At 41.8% G+C, this 22,184-nt stretch overlaps 1 protein-coding gene across 8 annotated transcripts in view; it reads left to right on the forward strand.

Annotated features, from left to right (window-relative positions):
• GIGYF2 (GRB10 interacting GYF protein 2) overlaps nt 790–22,184 on the forward strand; it is a 132,670-nt gene continuing 111,275 nt past the window's right edge. For 4 of the 8 annotated variants that reach the window (XM_021075626.1, XM_021075630.1, XM_021075632.1 and 1 more), the window contains exons 1-2: nt 804–892; nt 5,825–5,890. The gene's annotated coding sequence lies outside the window, so the exon portion shown is untranslated. Of the gene's footprint in view, nt 893–4,037; nt 4,108–5,824; nt 5,891–22,184 lie in introns of all 8 variants that reach the window. The other 4 variants (XM_021075627.1, XM_021075631.1, XM_021075628.1 and 1 more) reach the window with 3 other exon arrangements.

Here is a 22,184-nt window from a genome sequence, read left to right on the forward strand (position 1 = left end):
TACTTAAAAAAGTTAATGGAGAGGTTGTAAATAAGAGAGAGGTTGGAGGCACAGGGAAAGACTGGGATGACCCAAGAAGGGTAGAGTGGTCAGATGCACGAAATAAAAACACAGGGCACCAAGCAAGCTAAATGGAAGTTTCAGGCAAACAACGAATAATTTTTGTGTTACGTCTCTGATATTGCTGAGTGGCTTGTATTTTATCGAGCAACACCCAAACGGGAGATTTTTAGGCAAAAGAGTTATAGACCTGGATGCACTAGGAGAGGGTCGGAGCTCTAAAGTCCTCCAGCCGTCACATTCCAAAACTGTAGAATGAGCTCCCTGTTCTACCAAAACCGTTAACAAGTAGAAACTGCTTTGGATTTCCGCTCCTGTCGCTTTCCCATTTTCTCCAGGTGGCAAATAGGCAAGGAAGTGCTGGATGAAAACCTGTGGAAAAGTTCTGGGCTGGAAAATCGGCTCGTAAACGATGCAGAGCGTTTAGAAATGCCAACGGGCTCTGGGTTGGGCGCCTAGGACGGTGAGTCACAGGGCGCTTGGCCCAGATCCAGTTCTACCAACTCTACTCAACTCAAGGGCAGGCAGGGAGCTCCAGCCAAGTGACCCGCAAGCGCCTGCGCCCTGCTGCGGCCCCGCCCTCGTCCAGCCCGACATCCGGGGCTCGGGTAGGGGCGTGTCCGGGGAAAAGGGGAGGGATGAATCGGAAAGGAAGGATGTCGTGGGAGGCTGGAGGAGCTGGGAGGGAGCCGAGGCGGGGCGGGGGCGGAGCGGGGGGCGTGGCGGAACGGGCGCGCTGTCACGTGACGTGCGTGGCGACGTGTCGGCCATCTTGTGTTGTTGAGGCTGAGACTGACTTGGGTTCTGAGAGACACCCTGTCCCGGACCGCAGGTAACCAGCGACTCTGTCTCGCTCCCCTGCCCGGCTCCACTCCGTGCCCTGGCTCCGCCGCCCCGCTTGGGTCTCCGGGGCCTGCCGCCCGCGCTCGCGTTCCCGCCGCTCCGGCCCGACCCAGCCCAGCCGCATGGACACCCACAGGCCGCCCGGCAGCGGCCGCGGCCGGCTGGGGCGTCAGGCGAGGGGACAGGTCAGGTGCGGGGCCGGAGGGAGCCTCCTCCACGGCGGGGGGCACGCCAGGCCCGGGCGCGTCTCGGCCGCCGAGCCGAAGAGCCCCCTCCTCCGGGGCTCGTTGGCATGGCAGAGAGAGCCGAGGGAAGGATGGGGGTAGTCGGGTGGGCAGTGTCAGGCCGGCTTGCTTGGGGCCAGAGGATTCGCCTTCCGCTACCTGCTGTTCGGGACCAGCCACCCGCCCAGCCTCGGGGTGCCTGGGGTAACAGCTGCTCCGGCCAGACGGGTGCTCCTGCCCGCGCTTCGCCCCACACCTGGCCTCTGGGGGATGCGCCCTTGCCTTCCTCACCGAGCATCTGCACTGGGGAGACTCTTTCCTTGGCGAGAGGACTGGGTCTGGACCAGGCCTGAAGCCAGGTGGAGCCATGATCGGAACCTGGGACGGAGGTTGGGAAAGTAGATCCCGTGGCAGCTTTGGGACCCGAACGTTCACGTCGGGTTGAAGTGGGCATCAGCCTTAAGTGTCAGCAAGCAGTTCCCCACCAAGCACTCAGAATATTTCAGTTTTGTGGCTGAAACAAACCAAGCGGCCAGGGAAGGGGGTATGAAAGAAGCAGGTTGTAGGATCGTGTTCGGGAAGCAGTAACGTTGGTTTGCATTTATCTAGCACTGTGTGGTTTTTTTTTTTTTTTTTAATTCTTGCTTTTCCTGAAAGAGCACTTAAGCACACCTGCTTTCTCTGTAAGAAAGGTAAGTATTTCTGTTTAACTTGCAAGAAATTGAGGAGGGGGCCCGGACTGTGAACAGCACCTTATTCGGTGTATATACTTTGGATATAGGCAGTTTTGATTCTCAGTGCAGGAAAGGTATTTCCTTACATGGTGTTTAGTTTTTAGAATCTGATGATTTTCCAGATTAAAAAAATTGTCGTCTTTTCTGAACATTAACTTTCATCCTTCTAATATGTGCAGCCCTGGCCTTTCAGAGTTTGTCCATTTTGGTTAGAACACAAACTCGTGGTCTCATTCATTCAGGTTTTCATGTGTTTTACTAGTTAGTGTAGCAGCTTTCAGAGTGCTCAAACTGCAGTATGTACTTTTCTGTCACATCAAATGTTGGCATCGGTAGAGGACACTAGGAAAAAAAAGTGGCATGTATCTGGAAAAATGTCACAGTCCTTTTGACATTTACACTGGGGAATGCACTGGTGATGGTGGTGACTACAAAAGAAAAGGCTTCATCCCTCTTCTGTACCTGACGAAGCACTTTAGGGTTTTAATATCCAAGAAGAGGAAGGGGCTATGTGCTTCCATTCATTTATTCTTTCACTTGTGCCTTTATTTTTTTTTTTTTTGAAAAATACTGAGACCCCACTACACTGTTGGGTGTTGGGAGCAAAACCCCAACATTTCTCTGCTCACGGAACTCATTTCTAGACAGATAAAACATATTTAGGTAAGATAAATAGTGTGGTGGTAAGTGATGTGGGGGGGGAATGAGGCGGGCTAATCGGGAGTAGGGGGAGGGGCTGACTTTAGGTAGAGTGCCCTGGGAAGGCCTTGTGGAAAGGCCAGTATTTGATTAAAGACCTGACACAGGCGAAGGAGCTCTACCTGTAGCTCTGCGAAGGAGAAATGCTCCAAGCTAGGGAAGCGAGGGCTAAGACCCTGAAGCAGAAACTGCAGTGGCAGCAGGTCAGGTGTGGCTGGGTGTGATCAAGAGGGAGGCTAGCAGGAAAAGTGTACCCAGCTCACTGGTCCTAAGATGAATGGGGTTATTCAGTTATCTTGGAATCTTTTCCCACACCTCTGGTGAGTCTTAGAAGGGAAATCAGTCTGGAAGTTTGGGCGACCCCTCTACCCCACTCCAGTTTGGAAAACTTCCGGAGGCTCCTGTCATGTGTTTCAGGAAATCATCATAAAATAGCTTTCAAAAAAGGGAAAGTTGTAAAATGAGATTGATGATAAACTGCCTAGAAGGATTTTTCAGAAGAAATTACTTTTTAAGAGGAGGACCTTTGGAATACTTCAGAATATTTGAAAATGTTGGGAAATGACTTTCCTTTGAACTTTAGGCAAGATTATTAAGGAATATAACCTGAAAGGAAGTGTATTAACTCAAGTTACTTTTATTTTTTAATTAAAGTTATTTTTTAAATGCTTTTAATAGTAAAGAATTCCTTTTAATGATTTCTGTGTTTTCCAGCCTCGTTTTAAATTCCTCAGGGATTGTTCCACTGATTTGTTTGTATATCTTTATAGCATTTTACATGTGTAGAACTGTTTGTAGTGAGTTTTTATTCCTGCTCTTTGACCTTTCAGACTAGTTCTTCAGTTTTATATTTAATAGACTTTTTCTTTGGAAAAATTTTTTTTTCTGATTCTCTTTCAGCTTACCTCCATGTTTTTATTACTGAGCTCTGATAACTTTGTCCTCTTTCATTTTAATTCACCTGAGGAATTTAATACTTTGGTTTTGAAATGCTTTTGTTGGTGAGTAGCATATGTGAAAAATAATTTGGCTTCTGTGAAAATCATGAGAAGTTAGGAATTACAAGTGCAAGGTGTGAGTGGAGCTCCTTGGCTACTAGGAGACATACTGATCATAGTGAGGGGAATTGCCTTTCTCCCCCTTGTTCTTTGGTTGAGGTTTTGAAATGACAGTTCCAAATTTTATAATATCTTTGATGTCATATCAGCTCATTTGTGCTCATGACTCTGCATTTTAATTCTCCTTATATCTAGTCTTTTTTTTTGTTGACCTTCATACTGGAAGATGACACTGTTGATAGTGTTTGCTATCTGGGAGAATCTTTTTGGGTGAAAAGATTATTACTGTTCCATTTATTCTTGCCCTTCTAAAGGATCTTTGGTTTGTGCCATTTTTGAAGACTGACTTCATTTGCAGTTCTATATTAGCCCTGATGATGAAATTTTCAGTGCTTTCTGTTTTATTCTATTTTTTGTAGATTATAGTGGGACCAGTCTCATTAGGTTGAATCTACAGCCTATGTTGGTGTTAATCCAGGTATATTAGAGGCAAGTTCAATATCTATTTTCCTTCAGCAGTTTGAATTGCCTTAACATTATTTGGTCACTGTTGTAGAACTCTGAACCCACGTTGTTTTTTCCCCTTAACCCTCACTAGGATTTCGTGATGATCAAGTCCTAGGATTTCCATTCATTTTTAATGCCTTGAAGAATTACCATGTCTTTAAAAATATAAGTTGACTTTTACTCCATAGGCAAGCTTACTTATAGTTAGAATTCTAATATTTCTTGACCAGCTTAGCATTTTTTCATTTGTTGTGCTCTCAGATGACTGAGAAATATACTACTAGATTAATTATATAGGAATACAGAATGATACCTTTGTTGAATTGCCCATAATTTCATTTGAGGTTGAAGGACAACAGGGGAGGTTTGAAAAACAAAAGAATATTCCTTTAAGTGGCCAAAATTAATTTTATAAAAATATTTTCAAAGTATCACATACTGGGAGTTCCCATTGTGGTGCAGTGGAAATGAATCTGACTAATATCCGTGAAGATGTGTGTTAGCTCCCTGGCCTTGTTCAGCGGGTTAAGGATCCGGTGTTGCCATGAGCTGTGGTGTAGATCGCAGATGTGTGGCTCGGATCCCACATTGCTGTGGCTCTAGTGCAGGCTGGCAGCTGTGGCTCCAGTTCGACCCCTAGGCTGGGAACCTCTATATGCCATGGGTGCGGCCCTAAAAAGCAACCTCCACCCCACAAAAAAAAAAGCAACGATAAGGTATTACATACTTCTGTACCTTAAGTAATTAGGTAAGGAACACAATTTTACATTTTCTTGTTAACTACAGAGTTTCATTGAACTTGGACTTTATACTTATAATAATAGGGGGTCCCCTAGAGCTTGTTCTCTTAAGTTAGGCACAGAGAAGAGATTGTTTTACTGTCTCTCTCCACTTATTTGCTTCTGCTTGCCCTTATAAAAAGTAGAGTGCAGTGGATAAAATTGGATGACCTTTTGGATCTTATAAGATGCTACTTTTTCACAAAATTAAACAAGGGTAGAAGTGACTTTCTCAGGTTGCTTTCTTGGTGTTAGTAAAATTGTCAACTTTTTAAATTGTTTTTTGACTCTTTAGTAGCAGCCTTCAAAGCACTATATTTGATTTTAACTAAGAAACCACTTGCAGCTATTGGTTGAGTCCACTCCTTGTCACTCGAAATATCACCGTCTTGTGGATTTTTAAGATACGGTCTCATCAGAGCATTAGGAAAAGGTTATGATTTTGCTGCTGAAGGCACACCTGGAGCTTTGCTCCTTGGACATTTTGGCCTTGGTCCTACTTCTTGGGGTTCATTGACTATGCATAGGATACATATTTGTATTGTGGTCTTGCTGGCCGTCATTTTTCTATCAGATATATTAAGGTTAATATCAAATCCCTATAATATAGTTTTGAATGAAAACCCCAAATTAGCATTTTCTGAAACTCTGTAGTGGTGCTCATTTGTTAGCTTCATCAGAATCACGTAGAACTTTGGTTTAAAAATATATGTATATTTTCAATCCCATTTCAGAGCTATGGAGAGAGGCTCTTTAGATGTTAGGATAGGAGATCTAGATTATAAGCATTCCAGGTGATTCTACTATTTGAACCAGGCTTGGAAACCATTTCCTGTAAAACATGTTTATGATAAAATCAGTTTTTAAAGTTTCCTAAAAGATTGCCAGGTCATTTACTTTAATACTTTTGTTATTTACAGTGTTAAAAGGACCTGAACAAAGTCTGCTCAAACCTCTTGCTGTGAACCAGCAGAACTTTTGGACAGGTGAGTGTTGAAGGGAAGCACAAAGCTGAGGGCTAATGTAGGCACATGGTTTGTGCTTTTCACACTTTGGTCATTTTTATTCTGTTATTTCTCCTAAAGTTATAGGCAGTGGACAGAACCTCTCTGGTATCTCTCATATCCTTTATGAACCGTAAGAATAATCACGCCCTTTCTGCATTTGGTCCTGGTGTGAATAATTTGTGTCTTAAAATTGTTGTAATGAATTTTTGATGGCGTGAAACAGGAAGAGGAGTGCTTAAGGAGGATGGGTAAAGACTTATCTTAAGAAACCCAAGGGCCATTAACTTCATGAACCAGAAACTGGGAAGCATTCAGGAGGCAAGGTAGTCCAGAGACCACTCTTCTTGCTGGCCAGTAGGTGTCATCTTTTGTCTCTTTATCCTGCTTTGGTTGTCTTTTCACACTCTGGTCTTTTCTGCTTTAACAGACACAGAAGAAAATTGCTGCTTCATTTCTGGAGCCATGTATAAACTCAGGCTCTAGTGCCACCAGCTAACTGGGTGCTGGCATTTGAAATTCCTCTTAGGGAAAATTTGATTGGTGGAACTTGGTCTAGATCTCCATCTTTGGTCCAGTTAGTATGGCTGTGGGGTTGGGATCTTGCAAGGTCCCAGTCCTAGGGTGGGGCAGGTCTCGGGGAAGGTGGAGTGCTGTCTTTTCTAGGCAGAATCCCACAGAAGCTTCTAGCTGTTTTTCCTTACCCTAGAAAGATTTCCTGTATATAGCTTGGCAGTTTCAATTTACGTGTCCTGAAGAGTTAAAATATATGCATATCTTTTGGTGAACGAGGCCTAGTAGGTCTCACCAAACATTCCTACAACTTGCTAGTGCTAACAAAAGTTCTTGATTTGGGGGCTTCAGAGGAGCATCTGGGATAAAGGTTTAGTATATGAACATAATCAAATGAGAGGCTTAGTTTGTGGGAAAATTCATTGGTTATTTCTCATTGATTGAGTAAAATTTTAACTTCTATGTACTTTTTATAGTATTAAGTGACACTTAAGTATGAGGAGGCTATAGAGAATTTGAAGAGTAGGACTTTTATATGGGAAACTGTATTCACATTATTTGAGTGGTAGCAGGGACTTTCACTTTTGGTAAAGGATTAGGAATAGGGAGATGAGATAAACTTTATTAGCATGTTTTGGTATACCAGAATTATTAGGTAATACTCAGGCAAACTGTGTGTGTGTGTGTCTTTTTAGGGCCGCATCTGCAGTATATGGAGGTTCCCAGGCTAGGGGTCCAATCAGAGCTACAGCTGCTGGCCTAAGCCACAGCAACGTGGGATCCTTAACCCACTGAGAGGGGCCAGGGATCGAACCCGCATCCTCATCCTACTAGTTGGGTTTGTTACTGCTGATGCACAGTGAGAGCTCCAATATATCGATTTTGATGCAAAGCATTGGGATTATGGATAAAAGTCATCTATTACAGAGTGATCAAATGACAGGCCGTAGATGCCACAGATGTGACTTCCTGTGGTACTTGTTTCATCCAGGTTTTCTTTAGCAGATAGCAGTTGATTCATTTTTAAGGTAGAAGAGTCCTTTCTCATATTGTACATTTTTTTAAAAATCTGGATGTTGGGATAAGGCATATACAGGGCTTTGTGAAATTTAAAAAGATTTCCACGTAATCTGTGTAAAACTTTCTCAGGCACTGGGAAAGCTTGGCTTGTGGTGAGATTAATCAAATGACTTAATAATGTTTATGGTATTGAAATTTTTCCTTGAATAATTCAATGGTTGCTAATTTTGTTCTTTCACTAAAAGGGGGAGAAAAGAGAACCATTTACATGTTGTTCCAGCAGTGGAGAGAAAGACAGTAACAGTAATAGCTTTTCTTGTGGTGATATTGTGGCCAGTATGTTCTCTGGCCACAAATCTCCTTTTGTTCAAGTTGTCCTGAACCTGGAGGAAGTCTCAGGAGTTCTGGCCTCTTCAGTGTTAGTCCTTTGGTTGCACAGACCTGACAAAGAATTGTCAATGGTATTGTCTTGGTACTTCATTATTTTTTTCTTTTTGTCTTTTTGCCTTTTCTGGGGCCTTTCCTGCAGCATATGGAGGTTCCCAGGCTAGGGGTTGAATCGGAGCTGTAGATGCCGGCCTACGCCAGAGCCACAGCAACGTGGGATCCAAGCCACATCTGCGACCTACACCACAGCTCACGGCAACGCCGGATCCTTAACCCACTGAGCGAGGCCAGGGATTGAACCTGCAACCTCATGGTTCCTCGTTGGATTTGTTAACCACTGAGCCACGGTGGGAACTCCTTGTCTTGGTACTTTATAATTGGTAAATTTTGGCTCAGGTCTTGAAAAGATGGTCATGTGGGGGGGATTTCCTTGGGAATTGAGGTAGTGTGGCCCAAACTGTGGTCCATTGAGTAACTAGATGTGAGGCCGTCTTGCAAGATCAGCGGGTCAGAGAGCCTTAATTCATGTTCTGCAATCTGACCCTCTTTAGTTTTTTACACTGCTTGTGGCATTGTTAATGAAATTTCAGATAGTGTGTTATGAGAATATATACTCTTTCCCAGAGGGCCCACTGTATTGCTTAATTGAGTGATTCAAAGGGGTAGAAGTTGGAGGATGGCGAAGCAGAGTGGGAGACTGAGAAAAGGAGAAAACGTGACTTCCACAAAATGAATTGCTCTGAAAATGGCAAGGAACTTGGGGAGAAAAGATAACCAGGCAGTAGTGAGCACTGTTCACTATGTAGAGAAAAGCTTGTGGCCATTAAGCAGGGAAATGAGGGTTTAATTGTGTCACTAACTTTAGATAATTAAGTCAACCTCTTGGAACCTTATTTCCCTTATTGTACGGTATATCCAATGGTGATTGGGAATTAAAAGTCTAAAGTACCCAGTACAATGCCTGGCATTTAGTAAACAGGCCCTCAATGAATGGTAGCTTTTATGATTGTTATTACTATGTAAATAGATACATTTTGGTTGTAAAATGTCATCTTGATAATTTGAATAGAGACTTCAGTGGGTTCTGTTTTTGAAGTCTTTGTGGTTTTGTTGTGTTTTTGTTTTGAATCCAACAAGTATTTGAATACTGCTTTGTTCCAGCTGCTGAGGCTAGCTGTAGTGGTGGGCAAAATAGATAAGGTCCTGTCTTCATGGGACTTCCAGTCTCGTGGTAGAGGCTCTCAAGAAATCATACAAGGAAATTTCAAAATGTGAGAAGTTTTTCTGTCCTTGGAAAAGATACATTTTTAAAACCCTAGATGCTTTTTGAATACGTGCCTCCCCCTTTTTTTTGGCCTTTTAGGGCCGCACCTGAGGCATGTGAAGGTTCCCAGGCTAAGGGTCAAATCAGAGCTACAGCTCTAGCTCTGCCTGCTGTGCCACAGCCACAGCCACGTAGAATTCGAGCCACGTCTACGTCTACGACCTACACCACAGCTCATGGCACCACCAGATCCTTAACCCACTGAGCAAGGCCAGGGATCGAACCCATCGTTCCTAGTCGGATTCGTTTCTGCTCTGCCACAATGGGAACTCCAAGTGTCCCATTTTAGATCCTGGGGTTCTTATTGTCAGTGGTATTTTATGCTGCTTGATAGGTTTTCCAGGTTATATGTGTTTGGTCTAAGGTAATTTGTGCGTTCTTTTATTTGTCATTTTTTCCCTTCTTTTTCTGAGATAGATATTTTCAACTTTTTCATCTTAGGACTCCTTTACCTTCTTAAAAATTAGGACCTGCAGGGGAGTTCTCATTGTGGCTCAGCAGGTATGAGCATGACTAGTATCCATGAAGAGGTAGGTTCCATCCCTGGTCTTGCTCAGTGGGTTAAAGGATCCGGTGTTGCTGTGGCTGTGGTGTAGGCTGGCAGTTGCAGGTCTCATTCTACCTCTAGCCTGGAAACTCCCATGTGCTGAAGGAGTGGCCCTAAAAAGCAAAAAAAAAAAAAAGAACCCCAAAGAGCTTTTGGTTTTCAGTTATATCTATCTTTATCATATTGAGATATTTAAATTATTTATTTAAAAATAGCAATCATTTCTTTTTTCTTTTTTCCTTTTTTTTTTGCTTTTAGGGCCACACTTGCGACATATGGAAGTTCCCAGGTTAGGGGTTGAATCAGATCTATAGCTGCCAGCCTATGCCACAGCCACAGCAACACAGGATCCCAGCTGCTTCTGCAACCTACACCACAGACAGCTCATGGCAATGTCAGATCTGCAGCCCACTGAGTGAGGCCAGGGATTGAACCTGCATCCTCATGGATCCTAGTCAGATTTGTTTCTGCCTTGCCACAAAGGGAACTCCTCAAAATAGCAATCATTTCTTAACAAATTAACTTAAATATGTTTTTAATAAAAAATACCTGTTTTCTTTTTTTTTTCTTTATTTCTTTTTTTGCTTTTTAGGGCCACACTTGCAGCATATGGACGTTCCCAGGCTAGGGGTCGCATCAGAGCTACAGCTGCCAGCCTATACCAAGGCGGGATCCAAGCCACGTCTGCAACCTATACCACAGCTCACTTCAAGGCCAGATCCTTAACCCACTGAGTGAAGCCAGGGATCGAACCCTCATCCTCATGGATCCTGGTCAGGTTCCTTAACCGCTGAGCCACCAAGGGAACTCTGAAAATACCTATTTTCTAAAACATTTCTAAAAAAATTTGTTGAGAAGAGTGACACTGTTTTATCTTTTCACAAATTGCACTTGTATCTTGCTTCTGCATTCCATCTGTTGCTGTTTATTACATTAGTTAAGGTGTATGAAGGATATTCATCCTCACAAAGATGTGTATGTAGTTGGAAAAGGAATATTTTAAGAGCTTTTTCAGATAATTGCAATTTTTCTTTGATATTACGTAAAATTTGGCAAGTAGCAGTTTTTTTTGTTTTTGTTTTTGTTTTTTTTTGGTCTTTTTGCCGTTTCTAGGCTGCTCCTGCAGTATATGGAGGTTCCCAGGCTAGGGGTTGAATCGGAGCTGTGGCCGCTGGCCCACGCCAGAGCCACAGCAACGTGGGATCCAAGCCGAGTCTGCAACCCACACCACAGCTCACGGCAACGCCGGATCTTTAACCCACTGAGCAAGGCCAGGGATTGAACCTGCAACCTCATGGGTCCTAGTTGGATTTGTTAACCACTGAGCCACGACGGGAACTCCAACAAGTAGCAGTTTTTAAAGGTTAGTTGCAGTGTGAAATTTGAATTATATCAGTCCACTTTTATATTCTGTTACATTAACAGAATGTCTTACACATCGAATGGCTATTTCATATTGTATAATATCAACCCCCACCCCCACATTCATTACTGTCAACAGACATCAGAAGAGCCTTTCCATGTTGAAAAGTGTATGTTCTAGAAAACCTGTCAGTGAGCTCATGGGTAAGGAATCGAAGTCTTCAAAAATTTCAACTTTTGGTTGAAATCATACGTTTTATAATTGTCAGCAAATACTGTCACTTGTTTTCCTTAAAATGACAGTCTAACTTTGTTTATTCCAAAAAAAAAAAATCTGCAAAATCCCCAAATCTGGATAATTTTATCTTTGTCAGCTTTTTCAAGTCGAAATGATAACTCCATAAACAAAAGCAGCTAGTTGAGCTTGTAACTCAGAATAGTCACTAAGTGTCTTCCTTTCACACTTTAGTATATGCAGCAGAAGTGCTTTATGCATCCTTCTCATTTCATCACATAGAATGTTAAAAAGATGTGTACACAGGATCAAGGTTATTAAATTGAATAGTTTTTACTGATTTATCAAGGGCATTATTAAGCTAACCTGGCTTTTTCTCTCTTGTGATTATGTGGCACATGGCAGTGAAGAATGCAGTGTCTGTTAGTATAGTTTGGTGCCATTAATTTGAATGATGCTATGGTGCCAGCAGTTGTACTCATCACTGCTTTGCATGATCAGTGCAGTGCCAACACAATGCAAAGCATATCTTAGTATTAACAGTTTTGACATCTGGGATACCTTGAAAGAGTTTCAGAGAATTGCTCTGGGGAGTGAAAGATTGTTCAGTGTTCATTTTAAATATATTACCTTGGGAGTTCCCGTTGTGGCTCATGGGGAACGAACCCAACTGGTATTCATGAGGATGTGGGTTTGATCCTTGGCCTCAATCAGTGGGTTAATGATCTGGCGTTGCCATGAGCTGTGGTGTAGGTCATAGACAAGGCTCAGGCTCAGATCCCCATGTTGCTATGACTGTGGTGTAGGCTGGCACCTGCAGCTCTGATTTGATCCCTAGCCTGGGAACCTCCATATGCTGTGGGTGTGGCCCTAAAAAGCAAAAAGTAATATTGTTTGTTTAGAAAGCATTTTTTAAAAATAAGGTAATTGTTTGAAATAGAAACTGGAACAAACATCATTGAGGGTTCTTAGATTTCAGTGAGCATTTTTAATGCTGGGTAATACAGATTTATTCATAAGTTTCAATCAGTTACAAAATTATCTTTGAAATGGTCCCATAAAAAAGTCTTCTATACCAGCACTGTCCAACAGAATCTTTGTGTTGTGATGGAAATGTTCTATAAACCTGCACTGTCGGAAGAGAAGCAGGAAAGCCAGAGATGGGGAAGAGGGCAGAGGAAGGGAAGGACAAGAGGGAAGGGTTCCGCCTAAAGAAGCTGGAGAAGACAAGGGGGAGGAAGGCCTTCCGGCGGGGGTGTGGGGGCCACACTGGTGGTAGAGGGGGGTCAGGACACCCCATACTCTGGCCTTCCCCAGGACCAGTGGCTGTGGTAGGGACTGTCAGACCAGCCAGGAGGCTCAACCCACCCAGGGTGGAGGCGGGAAGCAGGTGGACGCAGCTCCATGACAGGCAGAGCCTGTTGGAAAGGGGCGAGAGACTCAGGGGGACAGGGCCCTCTCCCCTAGGCCTGGGAGCCAGGGATGGGAGGGGTGAGGCAGGGCGTGAGACCCCAGGGGCCCTGCTTCTAAAAGTCTGTGGGAACCAGGAGGAGGTGTTTGCGGGCTGGAGGGGAAAGCAGTGGCCATCCCCACTGCCCGGAAGGCGGAAGGCAAGCTCGTAGGGCCCCAGCTCTGCTGGGGAGGGCAGCGTTTCCTGCCACTAGGGCAGGGTCAACCACAAAGTGCTGGTCTGTGCAGGATGGCTTTAGGGGTACGGGTGAACATGTTAAATTTACTCCTTATATTTATCTTCAGCAGACTCCACAATTTTTTCTTGGGATGGGGCTAAAATAGGAATTTTTAAAAGTATTTTAAAAATAAATTCTTAAGTAGTAATTCACAAAAGAGTTGGCAAAAAATGGCAGTGCTCCTCAAATGATTTAAAAAATTCTTTTTTTAAAAAAAGAATATACACAGTAAAAAACTGACAGGACACTGTAAACTAGCTATGATGGAAAAAATAAAACCACTTAAAAAGAAAATCTGCACCGTCAAATACCCTAGCCAGTAGCCAGTAGCCACTAGCCACATGCGACTCTTGAGCACTTGAAATGTAGTTAGTGTGACTGAGGCAACTGCAGTTTTTGGTGTCAGAAGTCTTTACTTTTTTATTATAACTCAAGTCTATTTTCATAGTAGGCTTTATTTTTAAAAACAGTTTTAGTTTCACAGAAAAATTGAGAAGATGGTACAGAGAGCTCCCATATATATACCACAGCCAGTTTCTATATTGTTAACATCTTAACATTGCTGTTATCCATTTGTTACAGTTAACTCACCAGTATTACTTATTAACTAAGTCCATAGTTTATTCACATTTCCTTAGTTTTCCCCAGTCTGTTTTTTTTCTGTTCCAGGGTCCTGTCCAGGACACCACAGTACATTGATAGAGTCAAGGCCCCTGAGTTACTTGTGGCTGTGATGGTTTATCAAATTTCCCTGTTTTTGATAATAATCTTAATAATTTTGAGGAGTATTGGTTAAATATTTTGTAGAATGCCTTTCTTGGAATTTCTGCTGATTATGAGTCATGGCTTTTTGGGAGGAAGACCACGGAGTTGAAGTGCTGTTTTCATCTCATCATGTTGAGAGTATATACTGTCAGCGATTTATAACTGTTAATATTGACCTTGATACTTGATTGCTTTTTATATTTGGTCAGGTTTGTTCACTGTAAGGTTACTTTCCTCCCCCGCCTTGAGGAACTGAGTTTTAAATTTTCATTAATTTAACTTGATATAGCCGCATGTAGCTAATGGGTGCTATAGACTATAGCACAGTTTTCTAGATAGTGTTCTTAGGTTTTAAATTTTATCCAGAACTTTATTTAACATCCATTTTAATAGATTTAAAGAAAGGCTGCTCAACATAAAAGAATAGAAAATGTTAGTCTTGGAATGCCTTGCTTTTTGAGGAAGGCCGTCTGCTTTTACTAAGCTTAGGTTTTTTTGTTTTTTGTTTTCCTTTTTAGGGCAGCACCCGCAGAATATGGAAGTTTACAGGCTATGGGTCGAATTGGAAATGCAGCTGCCAGCCTATGCCATAGCCAAAGCAACTTGGGATCTGAGCCGAGTCAGCAACCTATACCAGAGCTCATGGCAGTGACAGATGCTCAACCCACTGATCGAGGCCAGGGATCAAACCTGCATTCTCATGGGTACTAGTTGGGTTCATTACCACTGAGCTACATCAGGAACTCCCAGGCTCAGTCTTTTTAAAAACTTAACTTTTTGAGTTTTAATTTACATGCAATAAAATGCTTTCATTTTAAGTATGCTCATATTAGGTGTATGTCCTGATCAGTTTTGACAAATGTGTATACCGGTGTAACCATCACCACAATCAAGATATATAACATTTTCATCACCCCCAGAAGTTTTCTTCTGCTTCTTCATGGTCGTTTCTCCCACCACTAGGGTGTTTTCTGTGACTATAGATACTTCTGCCTCTTCTACAGTTTTATATAAGTGGAATTATTTAGTACCTATTCTTCTTGGGTCTGGCTTCTTTTGCTCAGCATGGTATCTGATATATCTATGTTGCTGCGTGTGTCAGTAAGTAGTTTTTATTGAAGAGAACATTCCATGGTATGGCAGTTATATTGTTTATCCATTTGTCTTGGCTTGGGGCCGTTAGGAATAAAGCTGACTTTAATATCATGGCAATGAGTAGTGATCCAGATTGTGCTGGATTTCAGTGTTTATTTCAGTAACGTGTGTTTCACACGCTTTTTAGACAGTGTTTCAAATACTTTTAGACAGTTCTAAGAGTTTTGGTGATTTCCTGAGGGGGAAAAAAGTTCTTTGTTAGTTCTTTGGGATAAATGTTTAGTAATAAAGTGAATAATGGAAGCCTGATTTTGCTTCATGAAGCTTTGTCATGTAGATGTACTAACAGATTGTATTTTAAAAATTATTTTAAAAAGAGTTGCATGTTTAAAATGAGGAAATCTGGTACAGACATTACAGATGGGTCAGAAGGAAAAGTGTTTTCTGCTGTAATAGATGGGAGAATTTTGTTTAGTTTTTGTACTTTAAAATTGTTGTTTAAACCAAGTTCAGGTTCAAAAGACTATTAGCTTTCTATGATGTTTGTAATTGGGGTTGTAAAAGTATTTCAGACAGATGAGGCAAACACTTTTATGGGAATTAATTGTTATGAAAGTAATTGAAGAATATTACTGCAGATTATGAAGATAGAAAAAAATCTTTAATTCCAGCTCATGAATATTTATTTCTATGTTCACTTTGTCTTTTTATGACGTATAGTTGGCCCTCTGTATCCACGGGTTCCTTATTCTTGGATGTGGAGGGCTGACTGTAAAGGATTTTGTAAAGGAGCATCCCTGGATTTTGGTGTCCACAGAGGGTCTTGGAACCAGTCTCCTTCTGGTACCAAGGGACAACTGTATGTATAATTACACTCTTGTGTGCAAACGTATTGTACCTGTATTCTGTTGAGTGAGTGTGCTGCTCAAGATTGCTTTCAGTCTTTTACTGTTAGAAGTGATGTGGTATGTGTCGTTCCCCTCTCATGTTTGAACTTTTTTTTTTCATTATTTTAGTTAGCTTTTTTCTGAAGTTTGAGAAAAAATAAACATTCTAAAACCTACATATTTTAGCCTAGTGACTGAGTGTTGCTTCATTTGAATGTGAACTTGTTGTGGTCTTAATGATTTATAGATTATTTTATCAAGAGAGTGGTGTAAGATTTTTTAACGGCAGAAATTTAAGTAGGAAGTGAATTTGCTTCATGTCCATTAAAATATTTTTAATTGTATTGATTTTTTTCTCCTAGTTAAACCATTTACAGTTTAAGCCTTTTGCTTTACTTTTTAATTTATTTTTTATTTTTTACATATTTATGTTTTTTATCTTCATTTTTTTAAAATTGAGGTTTAAAATACAATAAATATGTGCACAAATCTGAAGTATGTAGTTGGGAAATTTTTTATGTATGTGTAGTTCTGCAATCACCACCTACATCAAGATAGTGTATATTTCCAGCACCCCAGAAGGTTCTCTCTTCTCCCTCCCAGTAAGTGGAGCCTACTTCCACGGTGAGCAGTGTTCTGACATCTGTCAAAATCAGTTATTTTACCTATTGAACATCATAGGAGAAATCATGCAGTATATATTCTTTGGTGGCTGGACTTCTTTGGCTGGACACAGTGTGTGAGATTCATGTGGTGTCATTGCAAGTAGCACTGGTTCTTTGTGGATGAGTATTTTGTTGTATAAACTTACACTACAATTAAAAGTTTTTTTATTTTGAAATAATTTCAAACTTATAGAAAAGTTGCAAAAAATTACTTAGACTTGGCACATGGCCATGACCCAGTTTGGTCACCAGTTTTTAAGATTTTCTTGTATTTGCTTTATCCTTCATTTCATTTTTCTTTTCTCCATGTATGTGCATATGTATGTAAGTAATTTTTGGTATAATTTTAAATTTATATAATTTTTTTCTGTTCCATTTGAGAGTCTGTTTCAGACCTCACGCTCCTTTCCCCCTAAACATGTCAGTATTATTATCTAAGAATGAGAACATTCTTCTACACAATCAAAATAAAAACTTCAGGGTCTTTTTTTTTTTTTTTCCCTTCTTTTTTTAGGGTTGCCCCGGCGGCTTTTGGAGGTTTCCAGGCCAGGGGGTCCAATCAGAGCTAAAGCCGCTGGCCACAGCAACATCAGATCCGAGCGGAGTCTGCAACGTACACCACAGCTCACAGTAACACTGGATCCTTAACCCACTGATCGAGGCCAGGGATTGAACCTGCGCCTTTATGGTTCCCAGTCAGATTCGTTTCTGCTGTGCCATGACAGGAATGCCCACAATCATTTTTATGATTTGTATATTTATTCATTTTTAACATTGATACAATACCATTGTCTAATCTGTAACTCCAAATTATTCTAATTCTCTTTAATGCCTCTCATAGAATATTTTTTGCTGGTTCAGGATGTCATAAGAATCATACTTGCATTTAGTTTTTATGTCCCTTTAGTCTCCCTTAATCTTGGGTGGTTCTTCAGCCTTTCTTTGTCTTTTATGACATTAATATTTTTGGAGAGTATAGTTGATTGATTTTATGTCTATCAATGTGGGCTTGTCTGATTTTTTTTTTTTTTGTCTTTTTAGGGCCGCACTCATGGCATATGGATGTTCCCAGCCTAGGGGTTGAATTGGAGCTGTAGCCACTGGCCTACACCACAGCCACAGCAATGTGGGATCTGAGCCACATCTTCAACATCCCATAGCTTACAACTCATGTCAACACTGGATCTTTAACCCACTGATCAGGGCCAGGGGTCAAACCTGCATCCTCATAGATACCGGTCAGATTTGTTTCCTCTGAGCCACGATGGAAATTCCTGTCTGATGTTTTTTTCAAGATTAATTTCAGTTTATGCATTATTGTTAGGAATATAACATGTGATACCGTGTCCTTTTCAGTGTATGATGTCAGGAGGCACATGGTGTCAGTTTGTCTCATTCTTAATGTTACCTAACTCCGTAACAGCCAGATGGAAGAGATGCATAGGGCAAGGTATGTGGGAGGGGGTGCAGACTCTGGAAGCTTTTCTGGTATGCCAGCCTTTCCACACCTTCATATGTTCACTAACTTTAACGTTTCCCTACATTTGTTGATTCATTCGCCTGTTGATGGGCGTTTGCATTGGTGAACATAATAGCCACATGTCAGGTTTTGGTAGTTATGAATAAAGCTGCTATGAATATCTTATATTTCTGAGTATATGTCCTGCAGTGAATTATGGGATTGCCAGATAGTTGTATATTTATATTTAATAGGTATCGACAAACCTTTTTTGAAGTGGTTAAACTAATTTGTAGGAATGGAGTTAATTAATCTTGTGTTGTCTTTTTTTTAATTACTCAGTGAATTGTATTATGCTTATAGTTGTACAGCAATCATCACAACCCAATTTTATAGCATTTCCATCCCAAACCCCCAGTGCTTCCCATGTGGCTCATAATCTTGTGTTATCTTAATCCAGATCTGGCTAAGGTAAAAATAGCTGGATGCTGGAGTGGGCCTGGAACTATTGGTACATGTGAAGACTGCTAGGGGCGTAGCTCTTTTTCTGCTTTTGGAAAAGTGCCGGTTGGGAAGATGGGGGCAGATTCAGGTTGCTTGGTGCTCATTCTTTGTGGGTCTTTTGGCAGTCTATACATAGTACCGGCTAGACTTTATCCCAGATTTGCCAGTTTCTTTCTGGGTAATTTTTACATACCCAGGTGGTGGAGATTTGCGGTAGCAGATTTTTTTTTTTTCCTTTCTCTTTTTTTAGGGCAGCACCTGAGGCATATGGAAGTTCGCAGGCCAGGGGTCGAATCAGAGCTACAGCTACCGGCCTACACCACAGCCACCGCAACACAGGATTTGAGCCATGTCTGCGACTTACACCACTGAGTGAGGCCAGGGATCGAACCCACATCCTCATGGGTACTAAGCAGATTCATTCATGTGCCATAACAGGATCTCCCAGTAGAAGATAATTTTTGTAAGAAAGATTCAGGGAATTTTCAAAGGAGTATTTGTTTTGAATAGTTAGTAGAATAGTGGTAGCTGCTCAGTATATCCAGACTTCTTCTGGGAAGCAGAATGGGGGAACACTTTCAGAGGAGAACATTGGCCATTGACAGAACTTACTATGCAGATCTGCTACTTCCTCAAGTTGATAGTGATTGCGTGTACCCAGAAGTCATCTGGCTCCTTCATACTGCCAGGTTGTAAGCAAATGGCAAACTTAAGAGCTGAGAGGCCAAGGTCTCCCTTTTGTTTGTTGTGGACCCAACAATAAGAAAGAGCTGGGTTGATGTATTCTCTCTCTTGTATATGTACTCACATGCACACAGTGATAGATGAGGTCCCAAAGAGGAGCTGAGGAAGTCAGGAAAACTAGAAAAAAAATAGAAAAAAGAAAAAAATTACGTCCTAGTCACCAGAGATAAAATAATTGCTTGTCAGAACTGATTTAGCTTAGAGTTTTTAAGAAGTTGACAAAAAGGCCAGATTAAATAGCATTCATGGAGTTCCCTTCGTGGCTCAGCAGGTAATGTATCTGACTAGCATCCATGAAGCCGCAGGTTTGATCCCTGGCCTTGCTCAGTGGGTTAAGGATTTGGTGTTGCCGTGAGCTGTGGCATAGGTCAAAGACGAGGCTTGGATCCTACTGGATTTCTAGCATCCCCTATTTTGTCTTTTAGCTCTTGCCGATTCATTCTTCTCCTGGCATCCTGAATGGTCTTTCTAAAGTTGAGATTTCACCCTGGATACTTTCTTGCCCAAATGTTTTCATAGCCTTCCATTGCTCTTGAGGTGTAAAATAAAAAGACTTCTTTGACATGGCCGCTGCCTTGCCAGACTTCTCTAGTTTTTAGCGTTGTTGAGCAAATGGATGATCTCCGCAAAGAACTTAGCTCTTTTTCCTTGCTGTCTATCCGTTAGATAAGCTGAATGTGGAGAAAGCTAGTCAATGCATTTGACTTTAGGTGAAGCTCAGGGCTAGAGATACTAACCGCATAGTCTTTTTCTTCCTTCTTGTATACTACTGTGCACTGTTTGCTGAGGCTTTGTTCTTGTTCCTTGAGTTTGTCTCTTGATTTTTGCTTTGAGGTAGTTTCATTCAATTTCTGGTTACACTTCTGTAGATTTACTTCCAAATTTATGTCTGTCATCTTAGCTCTACACTGGAGTTCAAGGTCTGTATTACAGTCTTTTAGATGGCTCCTTAGACACCTCACCTTCATTTTGCCCAAAACCAGTAGGTTATTCCCAAATTTGTTTTTTTTTTTTTTTCTGTTTTCTCTTTGCTTTCAAGCTTTTCTATACAGATTCAGAAAGCACCCAACCCCTAGTATTGTATCCTATAGATTCCATTCCATTTCTGCATTTTTCGTTTAAATTTTCCTTTCTAGAGGGAGCAGTGCTTCTACTTTGGAAAATATTTTATGGAGTAGGTATTTGAATGGATCCTTGGTTTTCATGCAGGCCACTGTAAGGGAGGGAGGGGCAGGCTTTCTGGGGTAAGAGAATGGCATGAGCAAGAACCACAGAAGAAGAATGTAGTGGAGGGAGTTCCCGCTGTGGCGCATTAGAAACAAATCTGACTAGGATCCGTGAGGATGAGGGTTCGATCCCTGGCCTTGCTCAGTGGGTCGGGGATGTGGTGTTGCTGTGAGCTGAGGCATAGCTCGCAGATTTGGCTTGGATTCCACATTGCTGTGGCTGTGGCTGGCAGCTGTAGCTCCAATTCGACCTCTCGCCTGGGAACTTCCATATGCCGTGGGTGCAGCCCTAAAAAGCAAAAAAAAAAAAAAAAGAAGAATGTAGTGGAGAGTAGAAAGTTATCATTTGGCTTTGAGTTTGGTGGTCAAACAGTGGGAGATTGAGTTGAGAAGAAGGTATGGATTATCCCATTTATAGGAACCTGAAGTAAGAGGAGTTTTGACCTTACACAGTAGGTTTAGTGATCATTATAAAGAAGGGTAGGCATGGCCATAGCAACGCATTAGAATAGAGGCTGAGTGAGGGAAGCAGTTTAGAAATTTTATTGTAATGATCCTTACATAGGTTAACAGAGGTGTGGCTGTGATGAAAGGAGAATGCAGAAGGAATCTGGAAGGAGGAATTGACCGATTTCAGACGAAATGATTGGATAAGAGGGATAGATAAGAGTAGGAGTTCGAGATGACTCTGGGCTTTTGAGCCTGGCTGACCAGTGAACTCTGGGAACAGTGGTGCCTTGATGAGCTGTTGAGGGGGTAGATAGTCAGAGGGAGCAGCAGGCTGCTGGACGTGTCACATAAAGCATAGGAGAAAAAACCCCAAATCTGTAGTTCATAGCAGGGGTGGGGGGACAGTTTAGAAATTTGTGGGAGAATTTTTCATTGCTGTTGCTATAACACCCCCATTCCTTGCATGCCCCATATTAAATCCCCCATGATTTAGTAGGTGGAGCTCTACCCAAAGTGTTAGTAGAGAATGCTGTTGTAAATTTAAAAAATTCAAGACAGTATCTACACAGAATTTATAGTTAAATAAACCATGGGCACGCTGAGAGAAATCCGAAGAGAAACTTTTGGGAAATGGTGACCAAATAGTAAGGAAGTGGGGAGTTCCCGATGTGGCTCAGCGGGTTGCAAACCTGACTTGTATCCATGAGGATGCGGGTTCGATCCTTGACCTTGCTCAGTGGTTAAGGATTCGGTGTTTGTGTGAGTTACTGTGAGCTGTGGCATAAGTCGAAGTTGCAGCTTAAATCTGGTATGGCTGGTGGCAGAGGCTGGCAGCTGCAGTTCTGATTCAACCCCTAGCTTGGGGACTTCCATATGCCTCAGGTGCGGCCCTAAAAAGCAAAAAAAAGAAAAAAAAAAAAAAAACAACAAAATAAGAAAAAGTAAGGAGGTGAAGATAGGAAAAATGTATCAGTATAATGCTGGAGAAAAAGGAAATAGTTTTAAGAAAAGGCCATCTAAAGAGGCAGAAGAGCATAGTGGGAGCAGACTCCAGAGTCTGGTTCAAATTCTGAGTTGATATAAAAATTCAGAGGTATTTATTTATTTATTGGCTGCCTTGCGGCATATGGTGCTCCTGGGGCAGGGGTCTATCTGAGGTAGCTGTGAACTAAGCTGCAGCTGCGGCAGTGCTGGATGTTTAACCCACTCACTGTGAGGGGTCAGGGATCAAAGCAGCATTCCCAAGACTGCTGATCCCTTTGCACCACAGAGGGAGCCAGAGCTCTTTCCCAGTGATCACAAGTCTCCTGGGGGTTTGAGTTGACAGTATTTAGCTTGGTGGCAAAGCCTCTGCTCATTTTAATACCTCACTGACTGCATCCTTAGGGCAATTGAGAAATAAGTC

Source organism: Sus scrofa, chromosome 15, assembly GCF_000003025.6.
Source record: "Sus scrofa isolate TJ Tabasco breed Duroc chromosome 15, Sscrofa11.1, whole genome shotgun sequence".
NCBI classification, from domain to species: domain Eukaryota; kingdom Metazoa; phylum Chordata; class Mammalia; order Artiodactyla; family Suidae; genus Sus; species Sus scrofa.